The sequence below is a fragment of the Macaca thibetana genome, chromosome 4 (assembly GCF_024542745.1).
Source record: "Macaca thibetana thibetana isolate TM-01 chromosome 4, ASM2454274v1, whole genome shotgun sequence".
Taxonomy (NCBI): domain Eukaryota; kingdom Metazoa; phylum Chordata; class Mammalia; order Primates; family Cercopithecidae; genus Macaca; species Macaca thibetana.
The window spans coordinates 26,312,501-26,326,877 of record NC_065581.1 but is presented as its reverse complement, the minus strand read 5'-3'; the positions used below and the strand labels follow the sequence as shown (position 1 = coordinate 26,326,877).

At 42.7% G+C, this 14,377-nt stretch overlaps 1 long non-coding RNA gene, 1 other non-coding gene and 1 pseudogene across 4 annotated transcripts in view; all 3 read left to right on the top strand.

Moving 5' to 3' along the window:
* The first annotated feature begins 3,814 nt into the window (after positions 1–3,814).
* LOC126953498 (60S ribosomal protein L6-like) lies at positions 3,815–4,746 on the top strand (annotated as a pseudogene). Its single transcript, XR_007725239.1, has one exon. The product of XR_007725239.1 is annotated as a 60S ribosomal protein L6-like (transcript).
* Positions 4,747–12,640: 7,894 nt separating this feature from the next.
* Positions 12,641–14,377, top strand: part of LOC126953556 (uncharacterized) — a 17,475-nt gene continuing 15,738 nt past the window's right edge. For both annotated transcript variants that reach the window (XR_007725245.1, XR_007725244.1), the window contains exon 1: positions 12,641–13,108. This is a non-coding gene — a long non-coding RNA (uncharacterized LOC126953556). The remainder of the gene's footprint in view (positions 13,109–14,377) is intronic.
* TRNAW-CCA (transfer RNA tryptophan (anticodon CCA)) lies at positions 13,315–13,386 on the top strand. The gene has a single exon. It is a non-coding gene; the product is annotated as a tRNA-Trp (tRNA).

The window sequence follows — 14,377 nt, the reverse complement described above, 5'->3', positions numbered from 1 at the left end:
CTGCAGGAGGGGAGAGGTAAGATGACTCACCCTGGGTACTGTCCCGGCTGACTCCCTGAGAGGAGTCCAAGGATGATGAAAGAGGGTGTGTTGCCTGCAGGTAGGGGCTATTATTCCCATTTGATAGATGAAGAGGCAGCTTAAAACCCTCCCTAACCACTTCCTTCTCCCCTGCCCCTTTTTATCCTTCTTCCATGCCTATGCTTAATTTTTCTCCATAACATTTAAGTCATCATCTGACATTATATTTGTTACTTATTTTCTCTCTGTACCATTAGCGTGCCAACTCCTTGAGAATGCACTTCTGTTGAGTTTTGCATACTGCTCTGTCCCTTTGCCTCTGTGGTTGAGCTCTGACATGCTTAGACAGCATGCTTTTTGGTGACACACTATTCAGAGACATGAGAATTAACATAGAAATGCATTTAAAGAGACTGTGAAATGTAGCTCACACTTGTAATCCCGGCAGTTTGTGAGTCTGAGATGGGAGGATCGCTTAAGCCCAGAAGTTTAAGATCAGCCTGGGAAGACCCTGTCTACGAAAAATTAAAAAAAAAAAAAAAAAAAAAAATTTAGCTGAACATGGTGGCTCATGCCTATACTCCCAGCTACTATGGAGGCTGAGGTGGGAGGATCACTTGAGCCCTGCAGTTTGGAACTTCGGTGAGCTGTGATTGTGTCACTGCATTCCAGCCTGGGCAACAGAGGCTTGGTTTTTGAGACCCTGTGTCAAAAAACAAGGCTGGGCTTGGTGGCTCATGCCTATAATTCCAGTACTTTGGGGAACCGAAGTGGCTGGATCATTTGAGGCCAGGAGTTCAAGACCAACCTGGCCAACATGGTGAAACCCTGTCTTTACTAAAAATATAAAAAATTAGCCAGGTTTGGTGGCGCATGCTTGTAATCTCAGCTACTTAGGAGGCTGAGGCACGACAACCGCTTGAACTGGGGAGGTGGAGGTTTCAGTGAGCCAAGATAGCACCATTGCACTTCAGCCTGGGCAACAAGAGTGAAACTCTGTCTCAAAACTAAACTAAAATGTAGTAAATGTTCATTAGTTTGTACACTTGCTCCAATATTTCTCTTTATTTTGTCATATATAAAGTATGTTTTGTTAAAAATAACACTTCAGATTGAAAATAATACGTGGACAGCAATTACTGCTTACTGCTTAACTGGGCTGTTACTGTGAGGGAAACATGAGCCAGTATCTGTGACACACTGTAAAATGTAAAGTACCCTACAACTGTCGCTAACTGCTGTCCAGAGAACTGTTTTTCCCCTTAAGTAATTTGCTTTCCCTTCTCCCCTGCTCCTTTCATTTCTCATTCCTCCTTCTCTCCCTCCTACTCCATCCTTCTCCTCCATCCCCCTCCTCCCTCTCTCCTCTCCCTCCTCCTACTCCTCACCTTTTCTCTGCTCTCTCCTCTTTCCCCCCACAAGTCCTCCTCGTCTCCTCCTCGTTCCCTCACTCTAGCATCTCCTCTCCTCCCTCCCTCTCTCTGTTCCTCTCCATCCCTCCTTGCCCGTCCCGTCTCCTCCCTCCTCAGCTTTTTCCCTCCTCCCGCCTCTTCGATCTCATTTCTCGGTAGTCTCTCTCTCTCTCTCTCTCTCTCTCTCTCTCTCTCTCTCTCTCTCTCTCTCTCTCTCTCGGCTTCGCCGCCCCCTCGTGGCCGATTTGCATCACTGCATGTGCCGTGGGCCCGAGAAAGTCTCACCCTCTCAACCCCTGCCAATGCAGCGGCCTATGGATGGCAAGCTGAAGGCTGTGCATAGCAGGGAACCTCAAAAGCTGAAATGCACATGTTTTGCTCCTAGAAACGTTGCCAGGCGTGGTGGCTCACGCCCGTAATCCCAGCACTTTGGGAGGCCAAGGTGGGCTGATCACGAGCTCGGGAGTTCAAGACCAGCCTGACCAGTAAAAATACAAAAATTAGCCGGGCGTGATGGCGTGTGCCTGTACGTTTATATGAATACAAACTGAGCTTTATTTCCATCCTCAGTCCCTTCCCGCTTAATGGCATATCCTTCATCTTAGTCAAACCAGGCTACTCCTGAGTCAATGGTCTTCGTCCTAGTCAATTCAGGGCTTTACTGATTAATTCTGGGCTCCTCCTTTTCCTCAGATGGTATCTCAGTTTGGACATGAAGAGAAGACCGCTGCTGTGTCCACGCATGGAGAAGAATTGCTGGCCCTCCCTGGTCGTCTGTCCACTAGGGCATCTGCCTCTGCGTTCTTGTGCCCTGGTTTCTGATTGCAGAACCACTAAAATCCTGGCTTCTTTCCTCAACATCCTGGAGAGGTATCCTCAGCCTCTGAACCCGTCAGCCACATTCACACCCAGAGGAAGCAGGAAGCATCCACAGCTTCCCCTACACCCTACAGCTCTGCCTTGGGTCCTCCCAAAGCTATATCCAAATAAGGTTGCATTCTGAGGTACTAAGATTAGGATTTCAACATATGAATTTTGGGGGACACAAAACTGAATCCATAAAAAGGTGGTTCGAATCCTTTTAGAAAACATGTTCCGAAAGTCCACGTATCTACGAATTTTTGAAAACTAGAAGATGATTTTGAATTGAGCCTGCTATTAAGAGAGACTTCATTTAAAGACTGAAAATAAACATCTTCTACAAGAATGATTTATTTTGTGCATTCCTAAACAATGATCAGCATATGGTAGTTGCTGAAGTATGCCATTGTTTCTATAGGAAATCTAGACATTTTAGTTACTTGGGGATGGAAATGGGAAAGTCATTTTCTTTGGAAGAGTAACTAGGAAGGAACCCAAAATAAGGGTATTGTCAAGGATAATTCACCAGATGGAGAAGGTCTTGTTAGTTTCTTTCTTAAAGCATCCCCCTTTACTGTCTGAGAAACTTGTCTTCCTATCTTCACCCATGGAGGAAGAAACTCAGTCAGTCCTGTGTTTCTTGCTGAATTCACCAGATCTCAGAAATTCTGTTTCAGTTGTCTGTTAAGGAAGACCTCTATAGATTTAACTTGGTTGTGATACCCTCTTCTCTGGAAAGTCTCATCTCTGAGCTCTTTAGTTGAATATTGTGACTACCACACATGAGGGAAGGGAGGGGTATGAAAACCAAAGTTAGTGAGGAGTGGTAGGTATGGGAGAACAGGGTTGGGGCTCAGAAGGCCTAAATTCTGTCATGAACTGAATCCATACCCTGGAGTGTCAGATTGATTTATTGGCTTAAACAATAATGAAGAGTTTTCTCAATTCATAAGATGTTCTCAGGTAGGACATGGAGAGACTCTAGTGAGGTGGCATGCCACAGTCATTCTCCCTCCTCCTAGTGATCTTTTCTGTATTGTAGAGGCAGGAAAACAAAAAACTACATCTCTTAGTTTCTCAGGCAGTCGTGATTTGGAAGAAAAATGTAGCTTAAACAAACTATATCTAGCAAATCAGATATAGTCACATGGAATTTGGAGGATAGAAATGAGGCGGGGACTGCATTTCTGCAGTTTCAACTGTTGTTTGGTTCTCCTGTGTACTGTTGTTAGCAGTCTCCAGTGACCCATAATGGATTTTTAAGACTTGAGAGGCAGGCCATAAGGCATCTGTTTTACTGGTGTTTATGCAGGTGCTGCATGGTTCTGGAGCTGGCAGCAGGTGGGAGCTTTCTGACCGTGGCGGTTTTCTTGGTTGTGGCAGTGATGCTGTAGTCTGTGGTGGTGACACTGTAGTGATTTTAGAGGAGCCAGCAGCTCCCTCAGTGGTCCAGTTCTGCAGTGTGGCATTGGAAGTCAATCTGAAGGCTCAACATAGAAATGTTACAAAATTTCTTGTAAAAAATCTTTTCCTGATCTTGCAAGATGGCAGGTGAAAAAGTTGAGAAGCCAGATACTAAAGAGAAGAAACCCGAAGCCAAGAAGGCTGATGCTGGTGGCAAGGTGAAAAAGGGTAACCTCAAGGCTAAGAAGCCCAAGAAGGGAAGCCCCATTGCAGCCGCAACCCTGTCCTTGTCAGAGGAATTTGCAGGTATTCCTGATCTGCCATGTATTCCAGAAAGACCATGTACAAGAGGAAGTACTCAGCCGCTAAATCCAAGGTTGAAAAGAAAAAGGAGAAGGTTCTTGCAACTCTTACTAAACAGTTGGTGGTGACAAGAATGGCGGTACCCGGGTGGCTAAACTTCACAAAATGCCTAGATATTATCCTACTGAAGATGTGCCTCGAAAGCTGTTGAGCCACGGCAAAAAACCCTTCAGTCAGCACGTGAGAAAACTGCGAGCCAGCATTGCCCCCAGGACCATTCTGATCATCCTCACTGGACGCCACAGGGGCAAGATGGTGGTTTTCCTGAAGCAGCTGGCTAGTGGCTTGTTACTTGTGACTGGATCTGGTCCTCAATCGAGTTCCTCTACGAAGAACACACCAGAAATTTGTCATTGCTGCCTCAACCAAAATCGATATCAGCAATGTAAAAATCCCAAAACATCTTACTGATGCTTACTTCAAGAAGAAGAAGCTGCGGAAGCCCAGACACCAGGAAGGTGAGATCTTCGACACAGAAAAAGAGAAATACGAGATTACAGAGCAGCGCAAGATTGATCAGAAAGCTGTGGACTTACAAATTTTACCAAAAATCAAAGCTGTTCCTCAGCTCCAGGGCTACCTGCGATCTGTGTTTGCCCTGACGAATGGAATTTATCCTCACAAATTGGTGTTCTAAATGTCTTAAGAACCTCATTAAATAGCTAACTACAAAAAAAAAAAAAAAGTAAAGAAAAAAAACCTTTTCCTGTGTAAACAATCTGAAGTGCGTTCGATTGTTTGCATTATAACCCTGACAACACAGAGGGCAATTCCAATGTATCCTCATTAAAGACCCAGATTCTTTCCATCTTTACATTTTGCAAGGTTAATGTAATGCATCAGCTTAGCTCCCTTCATGGTCACAAGATGGCTACGATTGTCTCTAGGATCATATCCAGGCATAGTAACACCCACAGAGGAATTTGTTTGTTTTCATTGGTTTGTTAACTGTAGTATCCCTTGGGTCTAGAAAAGTGCTTCGCACATATTAGGCCAACAATAAATATTTGTTGAATGAATAAATGAATGGATGGATGGATCACTGATCTAGAACCACAAAAGAGCCTGTTTACTTTTCTGCTGACTGGCCTACCCTCCCTGCAAAATGGAAAGAATGTTTTTTCTAAAGTAACATACATATACACATACACAAAAGTTGAGTTTTCATATCCTAATACTTTGTTTCTAACAATGCAACTCAAACTCAATTAAGGAGAAGAAAAAAGGAATGTATCATACTATTACAAGGATACAATGGGGACTGTGGAGCTCAAGCACAGAGCTCCAGCTGGGCCTCATCACAGCTGGGAAACTGAGCAGAGGGAGTGAAGATGACAAGCAGAGGAGTCAGCTGGAACTAGGGGACACCCCAAGTTCAGGTATCCCACAGGCTGTGACCTTGGGCAACAGTATGTTTTGGAAGTTTCTGAACCTTTCTGCTTACTGATACCTGTGCTAACACCAGAATAAGAAAGAAATTCTGGAGATGCATCTGATGCCAAGGGGAACAGCTGCCTCTGTCTGCAAGAAAACACCTTCCTCTGGTGCAAAGGCCTGAACTCTTTTTTTCTTTATATTTTCTGCTACATTTTTGGATTTGCAGGTCCTCCTATGTCTTTCATAACTGCTCTTATAGTGCAGCCATAGATGAATGGACATGGCTATGTCCCGGTAAAACCTTATCTATGGGCAATGAAATTGGAATTTCATATAATGTTGATGTGGCACAGATGATTATTCTGCTTTTAATTTATATTCAGCAATCTAAAAATGTAAAAACAGCTGTAGGCAGTACAAAAACAGGTAGTAGGCCACATCTGGCCTGCAGGCATGTTTCCTGACCCTTGATCTACCCTAATGACTGTTGGATATTTGAGATGTTTTCTGAGGCCTGGTTTTTCAACTCTACAAAAAAAGTTTTTAAAAGTTTTTTGCTCAAAGAAAGGAAATCTAGTGAAGTAACTGACCTTTAGCTTATCATGGCCTGGCTTTTTTGTTAAAGTGTTTTATATTGAATACAAACCAACAAAAATCCTATTACTAAACCATCAAACTGTCCTACTATTAAAATGCCACTCTTTCATAAGTGAATTACTACTGTTTTTATACCTGGGATATGGAATGTTTTATATACTTGATAATTATGTCTTAGAAAAGAAAACTTTTTGGCCGGGCGCTGTGGCTCATGCCTGTAATCCCAGCACTTTGGGAGGCTGAGGTGGGTGGATCACTTAGGTCAGGAGTTTAAGACCAGCCTGGCCAACATGGTGAAACCCCATCTTTACTAAAAATGCAAAAATTAGCTTGGTGAGGTGGCGTGCACCTGTAATCCCAGCTACTCAGGAGGTTGAGGCGGAAGAATTGCTTGAACCCACGAGGCGGAGGCTGCAGTGAGCCGAGATTGGGCCACTGCACTCCAGCCTGGGCAACAGAGGGAGAAAAAAAAAAAAGAAAAGAAAAGAAAACTTTTTTTAATTGAGTATTTGTAATTTGTTGTTCCCTGTGATTTTATGCTATAAAACTTAGGCACTTCTATAAATACATATTAAATATAACCCTGTGTTATACTGGAGTTCTTATGATTAGAATCTGCATATTAGAAGGAATTAGTTCAAAGAGCAAACTCTAATGAGAAGACTCATTTATACATTCATTAAAACATTTTTATTATTATGAATTTATTATTATTATTATTATTTTGAGATGGAGTCTCCCTCTGTTACCCAGGATGCAGAGCAATGGCATGATCTTGGCTCACTGTAGCCTCCACCTCCTGGGTTCAAGTGATTCTTGTGCCTCAGCCTCCTGAGTAGCTGGGACTATAGGTGCATGCCACTTTGTCTGGCTAATTTTTGTATTTTTAGTAGAGAAGGGGTTTTACCATGTTGGCCAGGTTGGTCTTGAACTCCTGACCTCAAGTTATCCACCCGCCTTGGCCTCCTGAAGTGCAGGGATTATAGGCATGCTCCCGCCTGCATTAAAACATTTTCAGTAGATTTAATACTTTGATCATAATTGGGAGGTGTCGATCAAGTTGTCTTGTAAATCAAGTTGGCTTTTTGTTGTCAGATTCATTCCCCATCCTTCCTCTGCTCTGAGCATCCTTACCTTCTGGCTTCTGGGTAGGGTTAGCCAATGGAAGAATGACAAAAGGTTGGAATTCAAGAGGAACTCTGAGGCCAGGATATTCCTTCTTTCTGCTTCCTGTAGCATTGCCTACAATAGCTGCATCCATTTCAAGATTTGAGATTCTCCCCTTGGAATTCTAGCTCCTGATGGGTCATTTCCTGCGGACCACTGTCACCCTTCTACCTCCCACTCTGGGCTCTAACATGGGCTCTTCCCGCTGCCCCTCCATCCTTATGGGTGATAATAGCTTCTTGTTGTGGCTATTTTAATCTCTGGGTTACCCATCTGTGAATTCTTATCTTGGCAGCCAGTTCATTTTGCTCTTTGTGACGATGTCTTATAAGTTCAGCCTAGATCATCTGCTCCTTGCAGGAAGGTAAAGTGATCTCTTGTATGAAATCTTATCTCAAACAAGAGGCTCCCTAGCTCTTCAGTTTAAACTTTAATTTTCTCTTCTGTAAAATGAAACTACTGACACTGTTAAAGTCTGCTGACCAAAGACCTCTAGGAACACACCTGTGGTCAAACAAAGCTAGGTTTATTAAACTTGCTATAGCAAGAGAGAATGAACACTAGTGGAATAGTAAGGCATCTAGGTAAGGGGGGGTTGGGAGAAGCTTACTATTCTAAGGAGAGTGTAAGGGAATCAAATATCAGCTCTGGACTGGGTGTGGTCAGGAAGTGGAGCAGTTCAGTAACTGAGTGTGAGTCACTTTTTTGAATTTTTATTTAGGAGGCAGGAGAAGAATTAAAGTGGGGCTGGGGATGTCATTGGTAAGAAATCACAGTCACTCTACTATCCTGGAAAAGGGGTATTTACTTTTTTTTATGGGTGTAGAGTGTCCTTATTTCTTTCCTGTGTCATATGTAGTTATGGATTGATCTTGTCTTCATCTTGTTCCACCTCAGGTAACACAACGGCCTTGTGTGATCATTGTTTATACTGTGCAACAACATAAACAAAAACAATTTTTTTGTGTGTCAAAATTGTGTATGTTCAATTGCCCTAGCTTTTAGTTTCTACATGTTGGGCAATTTTTTACGTTTTCAGCACCAACCTCACAGGCTTATTGTAAAGATGGAATATATTATATGTCAGCATATAAAAATTCAGATAAATATTATTGGCACATAATAAATGCTTAATAAACATCAGTGCTATGGTTTGGATGTGGTTTGTTAGACCCCACCAAGTCTCATGCTGAAATGTGATCCTGATATTGGAGGCAGTTCCTTGGGGGAGGTGTTTGGATCATGGGGGCAGGTGCTTCATGAATGGTTTGGTGCTATTCTCACTGGAGGGAGTGAGTTCTGACTCTTCGTTCTCACAGCACTGGTTGTTAAAAAGAGCCTGGCATCTCCTTCTCTTTCGTTTTCTCTGTCTCACTATGCGATCTCCACATACTGGCTTCCCTTCACCTTCCACCATGAGTGGAAGCTTCCTGAGGCCCTCATCAGAAGCAGATGCTGGTGCCATACTTCTTGTACATTCTGCAGAACCACGAGCCAAATACACCTCTTTGCTTTAAGATTACCCAGCCTCAGTTATTCCTTTGTAGCAACACAAACAGACTAAGACACTTAGTTTATTCTAAGTGTCATTACTGTTGAGAAAACTATAGACTAGACATTGGTGGCACAATAGAGCCCCTTGTACTGGCTCACAGGAGCCAACTATGCACATCTCTTCCCAATTTAACATTCAGTGACTCTGCATCTGTAGTTTGAATCAGTTATGGTGAGAGAATTTGGAAGCATCACTTGCTAAGATAGCGTCTTTCCCTCAAGAGTTGATCGTTAAACATTTACCAGTACACCCATCTGGGAATGACCAAGACAGTAAGGAATTCAACAAAAAACAAATGTGGGATTGAAATTTACTAATTTCTTAAAAAATAAATTTAAAAATATATTTACTTTGATGAGAGTGGGAAGAAATCTGAGTCAAGCTAAAATAAGATTATACCTAGAATGAAGTCCACATTAATATAACATTTTTAAGGTAGTATTGCGTTTACTCTTTTTTTTTTTTTTTTTTTTGAGACGGAGTCTTGCTCTGTCACCCAGGCTGGAGTGCAGTGGCGCGATCTCAGCTCACTGCAACCTCTGCCTCCCAGATTCAAGCGATTGATTCTCCTGCCTCAGCCTCCCGAGTAGCTGGGATTACAGGTGCGTGCCACCACACCCGGCAAATTTTTTTTTTTTTTGTATTTTTGGTAGAGATGGGATTTCACCGTGTTAGCCAGGGTGGTCTTGATTTCCTGACCTCATGATCCGCCCACCTCAGTCTCCCAAAGTGCTGGCATTATAGGCGTGAGACACCGCACCCAGCTTTCTTTCTTTCTTTCTTTTTTTGAGACAGGGTCTTACTTTGTCACCCTGGTTAGAGTGTGCAGTGGCACGATTTTGGCTCACTACAATCTCGACCTCCTGGATTCAAGCAATCCTTCTACCTCAGCCTCCTGAGTAGCTAGAACTACAGGTGTGCACCACCATGCCCTACTAATATTTGTATTTTTTGTAAAGATGGGGTTGTGCCATGTTGCCCAGGCTGTTCTCAAACTCCTGGGCTCAAGGGATCTGTGTGCGTTGGCGTCCCAAAGTGCTTGGATTACAGGTGTGAGCCACCACGCTCAGCCTTGTATTGCATTTACTAAAGAGTATTATCTATTTATATATATCTGCTCAGCTTGGTTTTTTAAGGTGAGAAAGTAAAGTGCGGGAGATATCCTAATTAATTTACAAAACAATGGTGCATTATTAAATGAGATAATAATTTTTAGAATTTTGGAAAATTGTATTTTCTGCCATATGTTTATCATGTACATGTTAATGATTCTAGTTACCTTATTACATGGTGTTTTATGAGAAGACTGTAATTATGAGATTAGTTTATGCACTAAAAAATGGGAGACAAATGAGCAAGGGGAAATAAAGCATTGTTATATTAGTTATGAATAGCAGCTAGTGATACCGTTAGCTATAACACTTGTGTTATTATATAATGGAGTTGCTATAACACAGCTTTAACTGTAAGTCTCAGTTTTTAAACTCAATAAATGCCTTTTTTCCCTCAGGCAACATCTAATGCAGGTTTTCTGGTTGGTCTTACCAGCAATCACCAAGAGATCATTGAGTGGCTTTGGCTCTAGGATCATGGAGTTCTCCACTGGATTTTCAGCATTTGACCAACAGAAAGAGAAAGGAACACTCATGAGAAGTTTTCCTAAACCAAGACTTCTTCCCACATTTCATTGTCCGTATCTCAGCCACATGGCCACATCTAAGTACAAGGGAGGCTGGGAAATGTAGATTAGCTGTGTTTCTGATGGGAAAAGAAACAGACCTTCATAATTTTTTTTTTTTTTTTTTTTTTTTTGACAGGATCTCGCTCTGTCACCCAGGCTGGAGTGCAGTTGCATGATCTTGGCTTACTGCAATCTCCACCTCATGGGCTCAAGTGATTCTTGTGCCTCAGCCAGCCACCGAAGTAGCTGGACTCACAGGCACACCTGGCTAATTTTTGAATTTTTTAGTAGAGGTGGGGTTTTATCATGTTGTCCTGTCTGGTCTTGAACTCCTGACCTCAAGTGATCCACCCGCCTTGGCACCCCAAAGTGCTGGGATTATAGGAGTGAGCCACCATGCTGGGCCCAGATTAGCTGTTATGTTAGAAACAATTCATTATAAATAACCAGACAGAAATCTGCTGTGCTGTGAATCACCATTAAATACCAATTAAAATGAGCGAATAAACTTCTATAAGTTAAAGTATTTCACTGAGTTTTTCATTCCAGTCGCTGATCTAAATTGGTGATCATTTCCAGGTTTCTCCACAGCTGGATGCTGTCAATGTCTTGTCCAATTTTAGCTGCAACCTGGGATGATGACCATTTTTACTTTTTTTTTTTATCCTCGTTACAGAAAAATTCTAACATCTAAAATGATCAAATGTATTTAATTGTTTGCTAACACCAAAATGTAAATTTATGGAAGAAATCAAGAAATGATAAGTGTAAATTTTACTACACTCTCTGCTGAATGAGGCTGGTGGTGTGAGCAAATGCATTTAAGAATGTCACCAAACTTTAGCTGTGAGTGGTGGCCCTGTAGTCCCATCTACTAGGAAACCTGAGGCAGGAGAATGGCTTGAACCCTGGAGGTTGAGGCTTCAGTGAGCTGTGTTGGAGCCACTGCATGGTAACAGAGAGAGAGAGAGAGAGGCCCTGTCTCTGAAAACAAAACAAAACAAAACAAACAAACAAACACAAACAAACAAAAAAACAAAGTAAGAATTTCACCAAACTTTATAGTGATAGTAACATTTATTGAGAGCAATTGATGTGCCAAGCATTGTTCTAAGCATGTATAAACTCTTTTAGCGCACATTATGTAAATAAACTCACGACAATCCTGTGAGGTGGATATTATTGTTATTACAATTTTATAGATGAGAAAAGTATGTATTTCAACTTTCAGTCAACAGCAGATTCTCAGTCAACACTGGATTCTCTGGCAACACCAAATCTGGAATATCCTTTCATTCTGTAAGCTGCTGCAGATCCTCCTAAACCCTCGGTTATTTATATTCTGAAACGCCCGTTCATTTCGTTGCCCACTGCTCCTGATTCCCAACGCACCCCTCACCCAAGCCCCCAATCTCTTTCCACGAACCGGTAGAATGACTACCTTAGCTTGTTAACAGTCGAATAACAGCACACAACCTACCAAAGCTACTATGATATCTACAGGTCAAACACAAACTTCTTCAATTCAGTGTTTATGGTCCTTAATTGCCAGCTGGAGCCCTTGGGCTTTGGACGGATTTTTCAGAAGAAAGGGAAACCTTTCTCTAGTCCATAGCAAGCCGGGGGGGGGGGGGGGAGGGGGGGGAGTGGGGGGGGGTGGGGGGGGGAAGAGTGGGGCGGGGCGGCGGGGGGGACCTTAATTTTCAGTGAAAGATGCGTGTTTTATTTTTTTTTTTTTTATTTTTTTTTTTTTGAGACGGAGTCTCGCTCTGTCGCCCAGGCTGGAGTGCAGTGGCCGGATCTCAGCTCACTGCAAGCTCCGCCTCCCGGGTTCACGCCATTCTCCTGCCTCAGCCTCCCGAGTAGCTGGGACTACAGGCGCCTGCCACCTCGCCCGACTAAGTTTTTGTATTTTTAGTAGAGACGGGGTTTCACTGTGTTAGCCAGGATGGTCTCGATCTCCTGACCTCGTGATCCGCCCGTCTCGGCCCCCCAAAGTGCTGGGATTACAGGCTTGAGCCACCGCGCCCGGCCTAAGATGCGTGTTTTATAGCAGGGGACCACTGTTTGGAATATCTTTTCCTAAGAGTTCAAAGCGGCCCCTGCATTATTTGCGGAGATCGTCTATATGTAAATTCGAGGTCCCCAGACAAACCCTGCTGACTTTAGAAAATTCCGATCTCTGGTTACCCAAGGCAGACTCTTTAACCAGCCAAACAAAACACAGTGCCAGAATAACCCACTCACTCCTGATGACAGGATTTCTTATTCTTTTTAGGGTCAGTTTCAGATCCAGTGATCTTGATTCTGAAGAATTGTCGGTGTATGAAATCAACTCTCTCATCAGCTGAGAACGGAGGCTACAGGGAGGCGCCTTTATCTCGCAGAAAAGATGCAGCACAAACAACCTGCCAGCCCTCGCGTGAATTCGTTAACGGAAACACTGGTTGTGACCTGCAGTCAACTTTGGAAACTAATTTAAAACTCACCTTGATCAGCGTTCTTTAATGAGGAGTCGGGGGAGGAAGGATCCTCATTATTCCCGCTTCACTACCTCCTCTCTACAACCCCATTCCAAAGCGACTGACCTTCAACAGAATGTATTTCTAAAAAGATAAAAACAACGAAACTCCCAAAACTTCCATATTTGGAATATACGGAGAAAACTAGGTAAGAAACGGAAGGATATAAACAAGAAAAGGTGAAAATGAAGCAATTCGGAGGCAGAGAAAATCAGTGATTGGGTGGACAGCAATTTTACCGAGAGGGCAGCTAGTCATTATTTTGTGTCTGTTAATAGCTGCCTGGTCTTCACCAGTACCAAAATTATTTTCATGAATCAGAATGACAGGTAAATAAAAAGTAAGTCCCTCGTAGGCCTCGTGGCGCAACGGTAGCGCGTCTGACTCCAGATCAGAAGGTTGCGTGTTCAAATCACGTCGGGGTCAACGGTTTTTAGCTCGCTGGCTCAGATAACTGTATGGCGGGGAGTACATTACGTATTACAGGGGGGAAAAAGTTGCTTTTCCTGCTTCTCCTAGGCACTTGTATACTCAATTACTTTAGCCTTAGCCTCCTCAAAACGCCCCCCCTTCTCTTTTTTTAATAGGCAGATATACGCAGGAATATGTTACAGTATTTTGGGGCTTATTTCTGGGTTTATAGAGACGTTTTCACTCTTTTATTGCAAATATTCTGAATTATACTCTTCAGCAACTCATCCCTATTGTTAAACCCTCCTGGACTTCTCTCCATTCTCACTCCCACACCTGCGGCCTTATCTTTTCATCCATATCTGTCTCTCCAACCCTCGGAAGCTTAGCAGATCTTCGCAGAGACCTAGTCTGGTTTGAGTGGATGATCTAAGTTTACCTGCTTCATATTTGGATCAGCTCTTCCAGGCTAAAGCGATTCCATAGAATTTCCTTGGATCTCTACGATTTCCTCAACCCTCCCTGCAAATCACGGAAGAAGTCACTTGATTTCCAGAGGCAGAAAACCTGAATGCAGTTACTCTCCCAAATTCATACAGGGAATGAACCATTACATCAGAGAAGGCTAGATATTCCGTGAACTCCCTAATAGTAGTATCTGAAAATGTGCATGAATGTGCCGTTTTTTTCCCCACATGTGGCTCCAGACCCCCTACAGATTATGAATTAGCAAATTACAACATGGAGAAAAGGGAAAGTACGTTTATTTCTTCAGAAGTGTTTAAATTTCTATAACTTACAATAACTTTAAAACATGACATTTGAAATATTAGCAGACGTTCTGTTATGTATTTACTGTACACATTCACACAATACATAGTGACAGATATTACATAGGAGAAGTGTACCCCAAATAGCCTTTTTCCTATTTCTTATTTACTGTTTTCTTAGTAGTAGCCTAAGCCTATAGCCATATTACGAACAGATTACTGGTCTGGAAAAAAAA